This window comes from Aquarana catesbeiana, linkage group LG12 (assembly GCF_042186555.1).
Source record: "Aquarana catesbeiana isolate 2022-GZ linkage group LG12, ASM4218655v1, whole genome shotgun sequence".
Classification (NCBI taxonomy): domain Eukaryota; kingdom Metazoa; phylum Chordata; class Amphibia; order Anura; family Ranidae; genus Aquarana; species Aquarana catesbeiana.
The window spans coordinates 88,077,495-88,083,494 of NC_133335.1; positions in this window are offsets into that span (position 1 = coordinate 88,077,495).

Sequence of the window (6,000 nt, forward strand, 5' to 3'; positions counted from 1 at the left end):
GCCTTTTCTAGGCTTCGACGAGTGGATGTGCTAGAGGATGGGAAAGAGGGAGTGCAATAAATATTCATACATTAGGTATATGAATACAATAGACGTATTACAATATATTGGTTTTTACCTTGGCTGCTCCTCTTCCATCTCCATTTCCTCTGATGCTGCAGTGGTGGTCTCTTCATCTTCAGATCTGTAAGAGAGCCATGAATGAGTCTATGTAGTTCTAAAGCATTATAAAACATCCTTTAAATAAAGCTAAGTTTAATACGTACCGCTGTCTTCCTGATGTCTCGGGAAGGACAATGCTTCCCCTGGCCTCAAGAAAACTTACGCAAAACTGATGGGGCCTGACCGAACTTGGGTTCTCCAGGTCTTTGTATGCAATGACGCTGAGATGTCTAACCACATGGCGCATCTTCGACCGGGCCTCTTCAACAAGCTCCTTTATCTCGGCCTCATCTGCATTCTTCCTGCAAACTCTTTTCAGGTGTGTTGAAAGCTTGTTTTGCATCTTGAAGCAAATCTTGCAGACCAAGGGTATCCTTGTGGTTCTGGGGAGAAAAAACATTTTAGGAATCTATTTAGTAGATCCCTGGTTGAAGGAAAGAAAATTGCATAATTTATAGCCAGCCCTAGAGATATTCCTAATGAACTACACCCAGGGTTTGAAAAGTAAAAGCAATCGGCTACATGTACTGTAGCTACTGACTTAAGAAACCCCTCACCCCATGAAGTCCACTGCGGTAATTTTGGGCAAAACCTTTATTAGATTTGAGTGGAGTCCTCCTTTTGGGACTTTTTGAAATTTTCTCCATCTCTCAGTCTATAATATCTGGACTCCAAGACAGATGGAAATTTACTAAGATTCCAGCAAAAGGGAATCCACCCAAAGTGGATATTCTACAAAATATAGGGGGGAACATACAATGGCACTATGGACAAAATAGTATAGGCATTTTTTTATTTTTTTTCTATGGCCTATATATTGGGACATCTGAAAATTTTCTCCACTTTTTTGGCTTATGTCTGTCCTCTATCTGGACTCCAAGGTGGATTAAATACAATGCCAAAGGTCCCAACAAACATGAGGACTACACCCAAAAATAGATGATATAGGTTTTGCCAAACATACAAATACCATACTGTGAAACTGATAACAAAGAGCAACCACATGAAAAGCAGTGTAAAGAAAACAAAGAAAAAAATTATAGGGATCCACCCAAAACTGCAATTTACAGGGCCATATAGAAATGGTGTAGGCCTACCCTGGTTGTCTTCTTCCTTCTACCTCCTCTTCATCCACTCCGGTGGGATCGGCATGGACTTCCTCCGCTGGACCTTGAGTTCTGTAATCAATTAAAAACAATGTAGATTTCCTCCTACTTTAGGCATCTTTAAAACAGCACTTCGAAAAGAAAAGCCTGACTCTGATGCAGTCAAATTCAAAATGATCAACAACTGGGACGCCACTCTGTTCAAAACAGAAAATATGACTGCAACACAATGGAAATATAAAAAGTAGACCCAACTAAAAATAATTGTAATGCTGGGTTCACACCTATGCGAATTGGATGCAGGTTTTCCCGCATTCAATTTGCATAGCAGGAGAATGTGACTGGCTCTCTATGGAGCCGGTTCACATATTTCTTCAGCAGGTCCGGTGCGAATTTCAGGAAAAAATTTGGGCTGAATTTGGACCTGAAATGGTGAACCAGCACGCACCGGACCCTGCTGTGTGACGGATCTGTCTTAGGTGTGAACCCACCCTAAAACTACAAAAAGTAGATGAAAACAATTTAACTCTGCTAAAAACTGATCTTATATTTACAGGATCATCTCAAAATACAGTATACCTACCCTGGTTGTTTCCTCTTGAGTTCTTCATCCTCTCTGGTGGGATCGACCTGCACATCCTCTACTGGACCTTGGGTTCTGTAATAGCAATCAATAAACTATTTGGGTTTTCATCCTACTTTTTTATTTAAAGGTATGTTCAAATGCCTAAAATCTGACAAATTCCAAAAGTGGCACAAACTACATGGACAAAAATTCAAAATTCTTCACAACGTGGACCCCACCAAACAAAACAGACAATATAAAAATGCAAGTACCCCTACGCAAATAAAGTTTAACCAGCTACAAAGCATGGTATAACAATAAAAAAGGTGTGTAAAAACTGATTTTTATTTTTCAGGGTCATTTCTCTTTAAGGCTCGATTCACATCTATGCATGTTGCTTTTGAGCGTTTCTGCAGTGTTTTTTGTGGTGCTTGCCGCGTTTTTGAGCAGCGTTTTTGCTGCGTTTTTGCAGCGCTTTGCGGGGTTTTTTTCACAGTCTAAAAAAAAAAAAAGCCAAAAACGCAAAACGTGTCAAAAACGCTGCAAAAACGCTGTACTTGCGTTTTTTATGCTGGTCCATTGAATTCTATTACATGCAAAATGCTGCATTTTGCATGAAAAAAAGTCCCTGACCCTTTCCAAAAACGCAGAGGTACAAAAATGCATTGATGTGAACATGTTCCATAGGAACCCATGTTAAAAAAATTCCCATGCATTTCTGCAAAATGCAAAATGCATCAAAAAACACGTTAGTGTGAATGGAGCCTTAAGGAGAACTCCATCCAAAGTAAAAAGTGGAATATTTTGCATTGAGTCCACCTATCCCATATTTGGCATTGGTTGTTTTTTTTTGGGGGGGGGAGAAGGGACTTAGTATTGACAGTATAGAAGTGCACCTTCCCCCATCCCTCCCTGCAGTCTTCTGGGACACACTGGATCTCTGGACAGGTAAGTGTCCTTATATTAAAAATCAGCAGCTACAGTATTTGTAGCTTCTGAATTATTTTTGTGCCCAGACAGAACCTTCTCTTTAAGCACAGCAAGCTTACCCTGGATGTTTCCTCACTTCCAGAGCTTCATCCCCTCCGGTGGGATCTTCGTGGACTTCTTCCACTGGAACTTGAGATCTAGAATGGAGATAAAAGAGCGGTTTCCTTCTTATGCCATAATAGGGTCACAGTTTAAAATAAATGTTATGATGTTTAAATGCAGAACACTTACCGATGTCTTCCTGCAGATTGAAATATGATACTTCCCTTGGACTCGAGAAAGTGTGCCAAAAACTCCTGTGGTGTGCTAGAACTTCTAGCTTGGTCAAGATCAGCATACTGGACAACGGTGAGGTTCCTAACCAGTTGCCGCATGTTGGACCGCGCCTCCTCAACAAGCCTTTTGATCTCGACTTCACCAGCATTTTTCCTACACACTCGCCGGAGATGCACCGAGAGGATATCCTGCAGTTTGGAGCAAAACTTGCATACGAGTGGAATTCTGGTACTCCTGGGGGGAAAAAATAACATGAATTAATCAATTAAAATGCCATGTTATTCCTTGATAAGGGCTCATTCACATCTGTGCGATGTATTTTTGGCATGAGGTGACTTTTCACTCTAAGCAGATGCATGATTAGGCGCGGTCAATGAGGGGTATCATTCCATCCTAGCGAAAAATCTGAGCAGCTGGGGAGAAATTTGCTAAAGCTGTCCAGACTATTGCAACTCAGCTGGTTGTACTGAAATCATCTATCGGTCAATTTCAGTACAACCGGTTATTGATCGACTTCCGTACAACCAGCCAGTCAGATTTTTTTATGGTCTAGCAGTGATCATTGTATTCTGATGGGTGGCGAAACCTCTCACTGTAAGAATACAATAGTGCAGCCGGAGTGATTTGAATTAATTGAATCTCAGCTGGTCCAAGTTGAACCGGCCAAAATTTGCTCCATTTATGGCAATCTTTAGGCTAGCAATACCTTATGCAATTTTTTTCATTTAACCAAAAAAAAAATTGCATAACTTATGGCCAGCGTAAAGCCAGCCATAGATGGATCGAATTTTGGCTGGTTCAGCAAGGACAAGCCGAGATTAAAGTAATCTATGGGCAGGCTGGTTTTACCCAAGTCTATCCATTGATCGATCCGCCATTCAGATTTTTTACATGCAATTTCTGCCGCTGCTATAGCAGCTAGCTGTAATTGTTGAGGTTGATTTACGGAAACTGGAAAGTGCAAATTCTAGTGCAGCTCTGAAACCAATCAGCTTCCAGTTTTTTTGTCAAAGATTAATTAAACAAGCTGAAGTTAGAAGCTGATTGACTACCATGCACAGCTACACCAGATTTTGCACTCTCCAGTTTTAGTAAATCAACCTCATTGTGTTCTGTCAGCTGGAAAGGCTCCCTGGCGGCAGAATGCAATAGCAATGTGGGAGGAATTCCCCATCAATATAGATATGTATATAGGGGAATGAGGAAAGAAAATCACATAATCCATGGGCTGCTTAAATGTAAATATGGCCCTATTCAAAATAAACAAGTCCAAAATATAAATATCCACCAGTGCAAAAGTGTATCTAACCTAAATAAAAAATATAAAATATAAACGTGAAAAGATATTTTAAAAAAATTGAAAAATTATGAGACTTAATACACAAATCCTGTCTTTCTATGAATATGTGGCCGCAGCTCAATAGTACAATTAATGTACCTCAATCAAATGTCAGGGGCAGAACAGTGATTGACTAGCATAGAAGACAATTTACTTAAATGCAGATACAATTAACAGTGTGCATCGAATGTACTTACCCCTCAGATGCCATGGCAGATTTCTTTGAAATCCTAAAATACAAAACAGTGGATGAGTTGAAAAACAAACAACAGAAGTTTAAATGCAAATAACAATATAACATTAAACCGTAGTAATTCAATAACAGTAAGTGGCAATTCAATAACAGTAAGTGGTAAGTAAACAATAATAATAAACTATAAAATTAATAAAACAATATCTGTATAGAACTTTAAGAGATAGACAATTAAAAGATAAATCTATGCAAATGGCAAAATTTAAAAAGGACAAAATCCTGCAAAAGAGGCAATCCACAATGAGACAATCCACAAGTAGACAATCCACAAGGAGACAATCCACAAGGAGGCAATCCACAAGGAGGCAATCCAATATCGCAAGCGATCTCAGGATCAAATGTTCTACTTGATTATCTGAGTTGGAGAATTTATACAGTGTGTGTGAATTACTGACAACCAATAGAATTCTTTTGTTATTATCACACATTTATTGACCAATGGCCTTTTTGCCCTCATGTCTGGAAAGAGGTGAGACTGAAGGTCTGTGAATATCTTTTGTGGCTCTTTCTGTGTCTCCGTCTTTATTGTTATCTGTGACAAGACTGAGATAATGACTCAGAAATCACACCTCGTTATCCCTGTAATCCTCACACCTATTGTACAGTATTGCTCTTCAATATTGATGGATATGTTCTACTGAACTAGAGAGACATCTGAGTCTCAAAGTGCTTCATAATTGTCATTTGATAAAGAAAAGTCTAATCTCTTTACTTACTCAACACATTCTTCCCAAATATGTAATCATAAGAACTTATTTTAATGTATGTGGTTTTAGTTTTCTGCCTTAGCACCTGCAATGTTTAGTTTTTGGGGCAGTTCACATCATAGAAACGCAGTCCGGATGCGTTCCAGATGCTTTTCTGTATGTGCATTTTAGACACATTTTTGATGCATTTCAGTGCATTTTTGATGCAGTCCGGTGTGTTTTTGGTGCGTTTTTTATGCAGTCCAGTGCTTTTTCACCGTCTTTTTTCCTAACCTTACATAGAGACATATGCATTACAGTTCGTATTTAGTGCCTTTAGGTGCATTCTTGATGCATTTTACAGTGTTACAGTAGAGTACAGTGCAAGAAAAATGCAGCATGTTTTACTTTTTTTTCTGGAACTGGAATGCACTGGTGTGAATTAGAAAAAATGGGATTGTGGCGCTGCCATACAGTACAGTATCTCACAAAAGTGAGTACACCCCTCACATTTTTGTAAATATTTTATTATATTTTTTCATATGACAACACTGAAGAAATTACACTTTGCTACAATGTAAAGTAGTGAGTGTACAGCTTGTATAACAGTGTATATTTGCTGT